General features: G+C 40.6%; 1 protein-coding gene across 18 annotated transcripts in view; it reads right to left on the bottom strand.

The window, feature by feature from the left end:
• The window catches only part of ENAH (ENAH actin regulator), a 144,754-nt gene that overhangs the window by 36,892 nt on the left and 93,681 nt on the right, over positions 1-14,181 (bottom strand). The gene's annotated exons all lie outside the window — the stretch shown is intronic.

Raw genomic sequence — 14,181 nt, 5'->3', positions numbered from 1 at the left:
GATGGCAAGGATGCTAGATTCGTTGTGGCTATATTTACGTACCACGCTAGAGACCAGCATACCGTCTCTCAGTAAGTCCAACACAGCCAGTTTTTCCTCCAGCGTTCGAACAGATCGCTGTTTCTTTGGTTGAGCACCAGATGAAGTAGTTGGCTTGCATTTAGGGGCCAAGTTACACGAAAAATATGTACAGTATCTTTAAACACTAGAATCACACTCAGCGTGGCGAGATGCTCACACTATGAGAGGCATGTGGGAACTGAGACCGACTGAGGGAACAGCAGATTCATGTCTCCCATCTCATGCTCACTCCGGGGCATACGTTCATTGAGTGGAATGGTGGACGGAATCACTCACACTATTTCCAGTATCTTGTTATTTTTCTTTCTTTCTTTCTTTTTCTTTCTTTTTTTTTTGCCAAGCACGTATAGTTGAATTTGCGTAAATTAAATGCGCATATGATGCGGCTCACCTGTATTGTACTTGTCCAAACCAAAATAACTGACTCCACAAATATCTCCATACTTGTCTGATACTTGCACAAAGGACAAGTTAACCACATATTTTTCAGGAAAAATGCTTCAACATGCAAGGGGTTATCTGAAGAATTCTGTCATTGCATGGAGTAACGAAGCTGCTGCCTTGCACTGTTCAATGGAGTTTCTTCGTAGTACTCATGAGGAAGCGGACACTAAAATTTTCTTGCATGCCAATGCCATCAGTGCTAGGGAGATGCTACTGAACTCTGGATTTATGCAGTGCTCTCCGAGAGACTCTACCCAAGATTTCCACAAGATTCTGTTTTTATGCCTGCAGCTGGGTAATAGACTCGCCATATCTCTCTGAGATGTGTTCCTATCACTCAGATCATCAAAAGCCACCGCACTGCCAGGTTTCCATACCTTTTCAAGATGTGATACTACTGGAAGATTGGAAAGACCAAATGATCTTACTGGAAGCCATTTGATTCAATCTTTGAAGACTCTGACCCTCAATCTGAAGAGGCCCAGAATGGCTGAGACAGTCACTGATGAAGTCATAAATGCACTAGAGGAGTCCATATGCCAAGTTTACCATTTGAAGACCAACATTACAACACTTGCAGAGTTATACTGGAGGACATTTTCCAGGAAGCTGACAAATGGAAAAAAATTGCCATTGACAAAGAGTGCATTTATACCTGCTAGTGAGAGGGCAAATTATCAAGCAATGGAATGGATCTGGGATGAGCAAGCACATCCAAAACTACTGTCCTCTATCAGTCTTGGAGGATGGACTGATCACACCAGTTGTGTGTGAAATATTACCTGCTCCAGAATCAATCCTTCAGCTAATCAAATGCTTGTGTGCAAAACCACCCTGCAAATGATTGGCCAGCAGCCTATCTTGTATGGAGATATGTGAGTGCAGCATGGATGAAGATCAGTGTGACAACGTGTCTAGTGGTGGTTCCCTAGCAGAGATGACACTGATAATGACTTTGATGAATAAATGTTTTCAGCCCTACACATCAAGGCTAATTTCCCCATGATTATCCAAGGTGAGTATCATTTTTATGTAAGCAATGCATCCTACGTTGAAGTATAATTTTTAAAAGTTGCGTTTTAAACATTTTCTCAAATATATATCTACACACTTGGTTTGTCATGTTTGGTATCACTGTTTGTGGGAGAAAGGGCTTTTGAATGATCCATAGCTTAGCCTATTTCTAACAACACTATTATCAAAATTTCCACCAATCACAGGACCTGGAGCTGGGAGCCATGGGTGGAGGGGGGCAGAGAGTTCCCACCGCCATACTGCAGAGGGTGACACCGCTGAAATTATGATTCTGTTGATTTTTATTAATCAAATGATACCTTCCTTACTTTTCTCTTACTAACTTGCCCATGGAATGAGATTTTACTATATTATGCTCCCAGACTATTTCACCGTTTTCTTTTCTGTGTCTAAGGGACCAGGCCTCAAGTCATACTCTAAAACATATTCGTTTCCCAAGGCCACACAAACTACTGTAACAATTGCTGCTGTTCCTACCTAGTTTCTTTTGACTTGGGGGAAATTCTAATCTACATTTCCAGGGAAGACAGACATGTATTTTTCCCCCTCTGTAATAATTATTAAATCAGACCATTCATGTCACTATTAAATAACTACTTAATAATAATTTAGTTGTTCTCTTAGGACATTCTACTCTGGTTGAAATATTACAGAAATGTTAAAACTGTGCCACAAATGCTATATTACAGCCAAAAGTTAATTACAGCATCACTAGGACACAATTATTCTAATTACATTTTAAAATGTGGGTTACTAGAAAACTAATATCTGATTAGCACTGAAAAGTCAAGATGGTGTACTAGTATCTTGGTGCATCACAAAAGAGATACAAGTTAAACATGTAGATATGTTCTTAGAATCATAGAAGGTTAGGGTTGGAAGGGACCTCACGAGGTCATCTAGTCCAACCCCCTGCTTCAAGCAGGACCAATCCCCAATTTTTGCCCCAGATCCCTAAATGGCCCCCTCAAGGATTGAACTCACAACCCTGGGTTTAAGCAGGCCAATACTCAAACCAGTGAGCTATCCCTCCCCCTTAAATAGGACTCTTTCCTATCTGCTAGAATGTGATTGTGGTTTTCAGTTTAGCTTTTTGTTTTGACTAAAATTCACTGGAGTAAACAACGCCTTCCAGGGGTGGAATGGACCAAATTACTGTCTACTATAGATAAATGACTGGATCTAGACCCTTATTCCCTTTCTATAGTAGCATACACTAAATATCTGGTATAGGTCACTTAGAGGAAGTAGTGGAAGGGGCAGTGGAGATGCCGAAGGATAGAATGCAATACTGTTTGTGGTCCCTGAATACCACAATACACAGGAAATGTCTGTGCAAGGGGTGCATACATGATGATATAAAAATAAGTGTCCTGAAGGTCCAGGGAAACAAACCAATCTTCTGGATCCAGAGAGGGAATTATTTCTGCTAGAATTAGTATTCTGAACCCCTGAGAGTGGACAGAGGTGTTCACTGACATTAGGTTCAGAATGGGTCTCTATCACCCATTTTCCTTCAGGAACAGGAAGTACCAGGAACAGAACCATTTTCCAATGAAGTCTGGTGGGACAGGATTGATCTCCTCTAGTGTTAGGAGGGATTGCACCTCTTGCCTCAGAAGACCTTTGTGAGAAGTAGGGTGACCATATTTTCCTATGCCCAATACGGGACCCCAGGCAAAATTACTCTTATTCAAGCAAGTTCAACGGCAATCAATCAGAACTATGCAGTACAAACATACAAATAAACTGACGGAGCCCATTCAAAAGAAATACTGCCTAGTTAGATCCTTATCTATTTTCCTTCTTATCTTTAGGGTTCACATGGGGAGAGGTGACACGCACACTCCCATACAGCTCTCTCACACAAGGAGTGTGGTGGGGAGAGGTGGTGTTGACTGACCGACCCTCCCCACCTTCCATGCCTGGCTGGGCCCCTGGGACGGACCCACCTCTCCTGGTACCAGGCTCTGCGTCTTCCCAAGGCAACTGCTGGTGGGCAAGCGGCTGGTGAGCAGGGATTTGGCCAGCAGCAGGACCTGACAGTACTGATTGTGGGGGAGACAGAAAATACAGGACAATTTGCCCTTTTTAAAGAAAAAGTAGGGACACCTGCAGGAGGGCTTAAACACGGGACTGTCCATTTAAAAACGGGATGTCTGGTTATCCTAGAAATATGGAAATGAGCATCCTGAAGATCCAGGACCAAGAACCAGTCTCCCTGTTCCAAAGTTGGACTAACTGCTGCTCGAGTGACCATCCTGCATTTTTTATAATTGATGAACTTGAGTGCTCCAAGGTCCAGTATGGGTCTCCAACCCCCCTTTTTCTTGGGTATTAGGAAGTAAGGAGAGTAAAAATCTTTGCCTCGTACTTGCTGAGGTACGGGTTCTATGAGTCCTACATGGAGGAAGTGATATATCTCTTGTTGCAATAAACTCTTGTGAAAAGAGTCCCTGAAGAGGGAGGGGGAAGGGTGTTGTGGGGAGGAAGAGAGGTAAAATGAATGATACCCATTACGGATGATTTCCGTCACCCATTTGTTGTTTTAAAACCTTCTGCAGATGATAAAACAACTTCAAGCACTGCTCTCTAACACTTTGGACCCAAGAACTGAAGCTTGCACAGACAGAAAAATGCCTCAAGGAATGACCTCACTGAAGTAAATAAAGCATTTAGTGGGCAGGTCTACTGCAGACATTTGAATTAAACAATGCACAATGTTTGAAGCCTGACATCTGTCAGTCTTAACAATAGCTCACACAATACAGAGTCAGGTGTTCTGTCCTAGATCTCCATCATTGGGGATTTTTAAGACCAGGTTGGACAAACACCTGTCATAGATGGTCTAGATAATACTTAGTCCTGCTTTGACTGCAAGGGACTGGACTAGATGACCTCTTGAGAGCCTTTCCAGTTCTATGAATCTGTGAACAAGGAGAAGTACCTGGGATAAACCAGTCAGGAAGTCGAAACAGTGCAAGGTCCCTTTTGGGAATAAACAAAGGTCTAACAGTAAAAATAATAATAATAATCACAAACAAAACTGTAATAGTCTGAAGAGCATCAGGGACACAGAGACGGCCCTAATGCCTATTGGCTTATATGGAAACGAAGGACATCCAAGACTCAGAGAAAAAATAAAGGGGGATTCTCAGATTTGTACTCCTCACACCACCCCAATGGTTATTGCTTTTCCAGATTATTCCTTGCATGCACCATTGTAGATCCCTAAAAAAATTATATTATATTCCCGGAGGAAAACGTAAGTTAAGATGAAGGTTGAGTAACTTAAGGATGAAATTCATTGCCGGCTGTTGCAATAATTCCCCCAATCAAGCATTATAAACTCAGGAAATTCAGAGTTTAAGGTTACACTTAGAATAAATCCAAACATGTTAATAGAGGAAATGCTGTTAAGACACTCAACCTTAACTCCTCCTTAAGTTGTTTATCAGACAAATTTAAAAATGATTTAAAATTTCGTACAGCAACATCAGACAAGAATCCCATAGAGAATGCTACCATGTCATATTTGAAGATATGTAGTATCAACCTTAAATTAAAAACACACCACACAGATTCTGCAATACACCAAAGCAGCAGAAATCAGCCAAAGAGTACTGATGAATCTGGCCCTTAATTTTTAATTGGTTTATCTATTTAAAGGACTATGTTGCAGAGACAGGGAAAAGAGCGGAGTCTCAGAATGTCTGTGCTTTAAGGGCTCCCCCTGCACTCTTGCCTCAATTCCGCAGGTAGTACTGCCTCAATGTGTAGTCTGTTATGACAATATTTCAACATAGGAGATTAAATATAAAAACCATGTTCAATAGCTGTGTAACAAATTTACTTTTGTAATACATTAGTATTATATGCAACGATTCCATTGTCAATCTGACTGTATTAAACACATATTAAATCCTCAAATTGACATATTTGTTCCATGATATTTCCTTAAAATGTCTTTTTAAAAAAAATAGCAGCTCAACTGGGCAGCTTTCAATTTGGTGCCCAAATACCATAGTGATGGGTGCACTAGAAATGTGCTTCTTCTGGGTTTCTTGGATTGTGATAACTTGATCACTCACTTCAACTTAAGTGAACAGGACCAGGTTCTGCAGCATTCTGCCTTGCAGAAATCAAATTACAGAAAACCTCCACAAGTGAAACTTCAAATGATAAAGAACTGATCTAATTTAAAATAATCCAACATCATAACAATCTTATCCAGGACAAATCACTACCAGACGAGACTTCTATATAGGATTGCCAACGCTCCTGGATTGGCTGGGAGTCCCCTGGAATTGGTCTCAATCTCCTAGTAGGTGGTGAAGTGGGGCTAAGGCAGGCTCCCTACCCGTCCTGGCTCCGTTCGCCTCCTGGAAGAGGCCGGAATGTCCTGCTCCTAGGCACAGGGGGTCTCTGCGCGCTGCGCCCACCCCAAGCGCTGACTCCGCAGCTTCCATTAGCCAGGAACCGCAGCCAGTGGGAGCTGTGGGGGCAGCGCCTGCAAGCAAGGGCAGCGCGTGGAGCTGCCTGGCAGCCCCTGAGCCTAGGAGCCACAGGGACACGCCGCTGCTTCAGGGAGCTGCCCAAGGTAATCACTCCCCAGCCGGAGCCCGCACCTTCTCCTGCACCCCAAACCCCTGCCCTGAGCCCCCTCCCGCACCCAAACTCCCTCCCAGAGCCTGCACCTCAAACCCCCTCCCATAACCCAACACCCTGCCCCAGCTCAGAGCCCCCACCCCCCAGGCCAGAGGGTGCACCCCAACCCCTTGCCACAGCCTGGTGAAAGTGAGTGAGGGTGGGGGAAGAGTGAGTAACGGGGGGCGGGGGAGATGGAGTGAAGGGGGGGGCCTTGGAGAAGGGGCAGGGCAGGGGCATGGCCGCGAGAAGAGGTGGAGAAGGGGGCGGGTCAAGGGTGTCTGGATTTGTGCGATCAGACAGTTGGCAACCCTACTTCTATAGCACATGTAGTGAGGAATGACAGAACCAGTTCCATAAAAGGGCCTAGGAAAATGTAAAGAGAAACAAAATAAAGATAACCATGATCAGATTACAAACTAACTACTTTGTTTATTTAAAAATCATGAAACCCTATTTAAAGAGATTGCAGGAAGAATAAGATTGCAAACAAGAAACATTGAAAATAATTAAAGCTAAAATACATAAATTCTCAAATCTGCTCTTCAAATAGCAATGTACTTTTTGTTAACTGCAGCAACTGAAGCTACTATTATATAGTAAAACCATATAGTTACGAATACCAGAGTTATGAACTGACCAGTTAACTAGACACCTCATTTGGAACTGGAAGCATGCAATCAAGTAGCAGCAGAGGAGGGGGGAAAAAAATACAGTACAGTACCGTGTTAATTGTAAACTACTAAAAGTTTAGAAAAGATTTGACAAGATAAAGAAATTGTTTCTGTGCTTGTTTTATTTAAATTAAGACAGTTAAAAGTAGCATTTTTCCTTTGCATAGTAAAGTTTCAAAGCTGTATTAAGTCAATGTTCAATTGTAAATATTTGAAAGAACCATAACACTATTGTTCACAGTTATGAACATTTCAGAGTTACAAACAACCTCAATTCCTGAGGTGTTCATAACTCTGAGGGTCTACTCTACATTAAAAAAGTTGCAAGTGTAGTCAAGACAAGACTGCCTAATCTTGAAGGGGTAATTCAGTTCTCTCCACCACCTTCTTTTTCCACTTCTAAAGAAAGGAAGACGCTATTCAACTAAAATAATGTTTTCCAGTCTATTAAACACGCCCACGTTACCTGACATCTCTATCATATATCATCTGATCAAACTGTGCTTACTAGACCTAAATGAAGACAGTTATTCCATTATATTTTAGGCTACTATTAATTATATTTTGTCTACACTTAAGACATTTTGCCAGCATAGCTATGTTGGTTAAGGGTGTGGAAAAAAAACACAGCCCTAACTGACACAGCTTTGCCAGCCAAAGCCCTAGTGTAGATGGAAGTTATACCAGCAAAAAAGTCCTTTTGCCAAAATAAAATGCATCTACACTAGGAGGGTTTGCCAGTATAACTTTCTAATGTAGACAAGGTCTTAGAAAGCCAGACATGATAGGAATAACCTCCTTGAAAAAAGCTCTACTATGAAAGGAAAGACAGACCCTTTTCTATAAACAAATGGAAGGAGGAGTTCTTAAACTCATTATGGAGAAAATTTAGGTGTATCATCTCTTACCCATTTTCCTTTCCTACACTCTCTTCCCTCCTTTTTTTTTTTTTTTGCCCTCTTATTACCCACATAAGTACTCCCCCTTCCACTATGCTGCACAGAGAATCAGGAAAAGCCACAGATGTAACTAGTAACAGGCTGTCTTATAAGGCCATCCCCACAAGCCTTGGCATAAGGGGTGTGATGGGGCAGGGCCACTGCAGATGCCTCTGTAGTGGTTCTGGGTAATGCAGCTGACCATAAGCATCTCAACTTTGGCTGCCTAAGTTATGCAGTTTTGGCCCCACAGCAGCCCTGCATTAGGAAGGTACAAATGTGGCTTTTAATATCTCCACGCTTCCCGCAACTGGAGTGGGAGTTTTGTGCTATTTGAATAAGATACGCAGCACAGAAATCGCAATGTTTTATAGCATTCTACTGACCACATCAAAATGTGAAAAACTTGCTAAATAATTTATATAACATCTTAATGCCATTCAATCTTTTCAGTTATAGAATGAGGTTAGTTATAATTAGGGTTGAATTAAAGAGCTTTCAACAATACTGTTAAGCTTTAAGTTTAAAATAAAATATATCCCTTTCTAAATCTTCCAATCCACCCGAAATAAAAATTATCACCTTCTCATTACATGAGCCAATCTAGCACCATGAACTAAAAACTCCCAAAACATTAGCAGTGGCATAAATCAAAACCATTCTCTGTATACACACTACTCTGTACAGCAGCATAATTAGACTTCTGTGTTCTGCCTTTACTTCTGTCAGTAACTTAACCTCATGAAAGTAATAAACAAAAGCTATAACAGAACTTTAAGACATTTAACACTTAAGAAAACATCTAACATACATGCTGTTTCTTCTGAAAACTAATCAGACTCTTGAATACTCACAACAGGAGCCGGTCAATCTGTGGTCCATTACTTCTTTGAAGGACAATGGGAGGCCTATACACTTTCATTGAACCTACAAGCTATACAATTATTCTCTTCTCATGTGTTTCTTGTCCTCTTTATAAATACTTGTATGCAGAGGATGATTTCCAAGCTATTTATAGACCTTAACTCAATGAGTTCTCCACTGACATGATAGAAGATATTACTCCCAGTGCCTGACTCAGAGGCCTCACAATATATTATTTATCACAGCTAGACTAGGAGGTACAATATTATAAACACAACATGACTAGCATGCAAAGGCATGACATGAACTAATGTTCTGTATTAAAACAGAAGTTATAATGCTTATTTGTTCTTAAGTCATTTAAAAAATACAGACACCCATTTGAGAAAATTCATTGAATATTGAATAACCAAAACCAATCAAATTTACTCAAATGTTCACATTTCTTTCACACATCCTCTATTGTGTTAATCCCTCCCTATACCGACTACCATTGCCCCCATGACAAAATGGGGGGGGGGGAATTCATATTTGATAATCTAACTGGTTATCATCAAAAAATTTGGCTATAATATGTTGGAAAAACTGCAGCACTATATTTCCTTTATTATGCTTTGAGGCCTATCATTGATCCCATATAAATGAACACTTAAGAATAATTGAACACTTTGCCTTCAGTTTTGCTTAGTCATTCTGCCTAATGCTAGGGGGCACATTCTGTTATGAGCTAATGTTTTAGAAAAACTTCAATAAATAAAATGAAGATAGTACTAGCAAATTGGAAGAGTAAGATGTCAAATGGCCAGACAAAGTATTTAAATATTGATTTGACTGCATGATGTGTAACTATAGCCTTATAAAAATGACTCATGTAAAATGTTTTGGATTACATGTTTGGTGCTAGTGACTTTATTTATTGCACATTTAACGATGTAATAAGTCTATAATTTCGATACAGATCCATTAGGTCAGCAGTATCAAGTACACAGTTTAAAGTAAAAGAATTTAAAAGCATTTGAGCCTTAAGAGGATGAGATTATAAATCTATTATACACCAAAGAGAAAACATTCAGTATACATATGTAATTAAAATTCTTTATTACATTTTATTTTGTAGCTCATCCAAATGTTTCACATTACTAAAATATGTTCTTTCACCTTGAACAGTTTTAATCTCAGTCACTAATGTCCCAATCTTGCCAGGTGTTTAGCATCCTCAATTCTTGAGCACTAAAATGTATCTGCTAATTCTGTCCTTTCAAATCAATGCAAAGAAAGGCTGAACAGCTGCCTGACTAGAGATAACATCTTCACTAGTTCTGCTTTGGAATTCAATAGGTAAAATGTTGGTTGCTGTAGCCCAGTGTATTATAAAAGCACAAAAAGGAATCTTAATACTCCTAACTGAAGTGAACAGCAGGTATTAAGAAGTACACCTATGATTAATAAATCTGGTTATATAATTTTTTGATTAAAGATTTGCGAGAGAAACCTTCCCTTGTTATTTGTAGACGGGAAGTCAATCTGAGACATTTATATAGCTCTTGGCTGAAAATACTTAAATATGCCATTTTTCCTATCTATGGTTGAAAATAACTTAAAGGACTTACGTACGCAGGACGGCTGGGGTCCTGGGCAAGGGGTTGGGGGAGAGAGGCGGCCTCAGGCAGAAGGGTCAGGGCTGGGGCCAGACTCCCCCAGCCAGCCCTTCAGCACTTCCCAGCCATGTGCCCCGGGCTCCAGCAGCGATTTAAAGGCATCCCTCTAACATCAACTGTGTACTGGCCTGTACCAGTGGCCACTTTCTTACTGGTATGCCGTAAAGGCTTACTTTCACCTCTGCCTCTATCTCAAATACATATAATTAACCCACAGTGGAATTCAACTATCTCTGGGGTAAGGAGCAGCAATAGCTCATAGCAGCATTACACAGCAGTTGAAGACCATTTGAATTATTATAGCAGATTAACACACAAACTCTAGGGTGAATTTAGATAGGCAAAGTTTCATTATCCAACTAGGACAGGCCTCTGGGACTAGCACCTTTATTCTTCTGCAAATTTACCATGTGCTCTTTAATGACCACATTTGTCATAGAAAACCTTTGGTAAACTGTCCATCCAAATGGTGGCCCTGCAGATTGGGAGGGAGGTTTTAGAGAGGCTGGAAGTGCTGGACATTTGTAAGTCTGGTCTATGCCTAAAAGTTTAGGTCAACCTAGCTATGTCACTCAGGGGTGTAAGAAGTCACACCCCTGAGAGATGTAGTTAAGCCAACCTAAGTCCTGGTAAAGAAACTGCTAAGTTCTCTTGAGGGGGTGGATTTACTACAGTGGCAGAAAAACCCCTTCTGTCAGTGTAGCAAGTGTCTACACTACAAGCACTGTAGTGTACATATCTTGATACGTTCAAAATGCATGCAGAATAGGGGTTCTCAAACTGGGGGTTGGGACCCCTCAGGGGGTCGCGAGGTTATTACATGGGGGATCGTGAGCTGTCAGTCTCCACCCCAATCCCCGCTTTGCATCCAGTATTTATAATGGTGTTAAATATATTTTTAAAAAGTGTTTTTATCTTAATTTATATGGGGGGTTGCACACAGAGGCTTGCTATGTGAAGGGGGTCACCAGTACAAAAGTTTGAGAACTACTGATGTAGAACACCTTTCTTAAATGTTCATTGTTCCCTCAATTATACAAAAGACTTTTCCTGAATATTTTGGTGGCTTTTTATTATGACAAGAAAGTCTGTGGGAATTTAAAAGATGTTAACACAAACAATTGTACACCTCAAGTTTAAAGTTAACAATTATATTCAGTTTAAATAATGTATTTACTAAAGAAAAACTGCAGAAGGATTTAGAATTACACATTCTAGTCAAATATTTCACAAAATTATGAGTTTTCAAAATTATCTTGAAATCATTGAAAAAAGCAAGGGTACGTGTAGTCTTCCGATTCAATAAGTGGACTCTTCTTGGACATAAGTTTTGAGTTGAGGGGGCACTGACCACCCACAGCAGCACCCTCATCTGAGCTCAGTGTGGAGGGAAAGGGCTGGAGAGTGAGCCTGCTGGCATTGCAACCTGGCACACGGGTACACAGCACTACTCGGGTTTGGCCCGGCTGCCCTCTATCATGATCGAGGGGCAGCTGGGCCAAATTTGAGTGAGTGGAATTGGAACCCAGCATAAATGATCGCAGTGCCACTCAGGTCTGGTACCTTTGGTTTCATGATTTCTTTGGGTGCAGCTGAATCCCTGAACCCATGCTAAAGCTGCCTCTGTGGAAACGTGACCAAAATGCAATGCTTTTCCAGCCCTTTTTGCTGCAGGTAGTAAAGCCATCAGCGTATAAGTAAACACACACTGAAAGTTCTTTAAAAAAAAAAAAAGTCCACAAGGCACCAAACTTGAAAATGGAAATAAGTTAGACACAAACAAGAAGAGTACAATAAATAGAACTGAACTCCTCTTCTAGTTTTTTAACTAGAACTATCTGTTTCTGTTCACTACTTCATACATAAGATGCATGCAAAAAAAACAAGACTAGAATTAAATCCATAAGTGTTAAATTGGTATTTCATTGTTAATTACTTGATATTGAAGGTTTAACATTTAACTTGTTTCCTAAATTCCACTGAAAAACACTATTTTGGTTTAAGAAAAAAGTTATACAAGGCATACCCCGAACTGGAAAGGTTAGGAAATATTGTATCCTGTTGTCAATATTTCCCCTGGGAGGGAAAGAGAACAAGTGAGCCCCATGCCTCGCCCACACATCTCCTCTGTCCTTGCAATCCACTCAAAAGCATCTTGCACTCCAAATTTGGACGGCGGTCTGCCTATTGACTACCCCTGCCTGTGAGGGATCACAACCAGAAAGGGGGCTATTCAGTCCCCATTGCATTTTAATCCTTTACTTCTTTCTATGGAGAAAGTACCCTCCCTGTCACTCTTTACTGACTGACAGAGAATGTTAATAGGCAGAGATATCTAAAGTTCAAGAATGAAGGTACAGTATTTAAAAACAGAGACTTGGACTGGAGAATAAATCAGTCTGGTTGAAAGTTGTGGTACTGAATTCTCCCAATATTCCTACTGGTAATCACTACCTTAGTGACTGGCCAATGCCAGGAAGGTCTATGTTGTCCAGACTGGTGGATCCCTGACCCAATATTTATCTGCACTAGGTTTTCACACTGGTACAGCTGCAACAGTGTAAGAAATGATTTGGAAAGGGTAAGCTGTACCACTGCAAGTCGCTTGTTTTTCATACCAATGTAGCTGCACTGGTGGGGAAAATGAAATAAAAACACCATAATATAGATAAGCCCTTGAAGGTGGAATTTCCGACATAGCTAATCTATTTCCCTTTGTCAACATTATTACATTTCTGTTCTATGCCTCCTTTAACAGATTGGCTCTTGATGACATCTTCAGCAAACGTGCCTGGAAGTTCTCTGATGCCATTTAAGCTGCTGGGTTATTGTGGTACTATTTTAAAAAGTGAATTTATCAAAATGTGAGCTTCAATTAAAAAGTTTGTAAGACTAAAGTTACCAGCAGATTATACCAATTAGAAAATGATTTACTTTGTTTAAATAAAAAATTTAAATGGCTGTAAATACTAAAAAAGTTAGATTTAAAAATAGGCTCTTATTTTTATGAATGGTTGAAATTGTACTGCAACGTAAGTACTGGGTACATCAGTAAATTATAATGAACCAATTGAGCATTAGGAGACTTTGAGCATTCATTTTTCTAAAAAGTCTTCTAACTGATATTGGGAATATAGAGCCTTTAAAGAATGTAACTGTGTGTGAAGGAATAAGGGATAACAATCCTCTGGATCAGAATGCCTGGAGCTGGCATGGCTACCTAGTCAAACCACCACCTGCACCCGAGGAAAGAGGTGGAACTTAATTAGCTGACCCTGAGAGAAGAGGACAGCAGGAATCCAGAAAGGGGACTGCAACGTACTCCAGGAAGCTAAATGCCTGGGCTGGTGCTCCCAACGGACTGCCACAGGAGGTACTGGTGAAAGAAATTGTTCCGAAAACTAAATGGACAAGAGGACAGTCCTTGAGGGCCCAGGCTCTGAGGTAGGAGCCAGGAAATCTTGTTACAGTAATTACTGGTGCAAGAGACCAACTGGAGGGAAGACATTGCTATGTTTGCACAGACTTAGAAGTAAGAGTCTGCAAGAGGTGGGACTGTGTTTGTTAAGTAGGCTCAACTAAAGAAACTACCCCAGCTGAAGACAGTTTCCCAGGACTACTTGAGAAGCACAAATGAGGGTTCTCCCACGGGACGAACTGACAGGAGAAAGGAACTACAAGATGGGCCCAGTCTTTTCCCCTAAGAAAGAAACTTCACGAGAAGGAAAGCAATGGGGCACCATTTGAGAGTTAAGACAAAAGAACCAAGTCAAATAACTAATAATATTATATTTTGATTCAGAGGATTGTAAAGCTTGTTGAAAAATGTTCAGGTATATT

The sequence above is a fragment of the Lepidochelys kempii genome, chromosome 3, assembly GCF_965140265.1.
Source record: "Lepidochelys kempii isolate rLepKem1 chromosome 3, rLepKem1.hap2, whole genome shotgun sequence".
Classification (NCBI taxonomy): Eukaryota; Metazoa; Chordata; order Testudines; family Cheloniidae; genus Lepidochelys; species Lepidochelys kempii.
The sequence above is the reverse complement of the archived record's forward strand: the minus strand, read 5'-3'. Positions and strand labels throughout refer to the sequence as shown.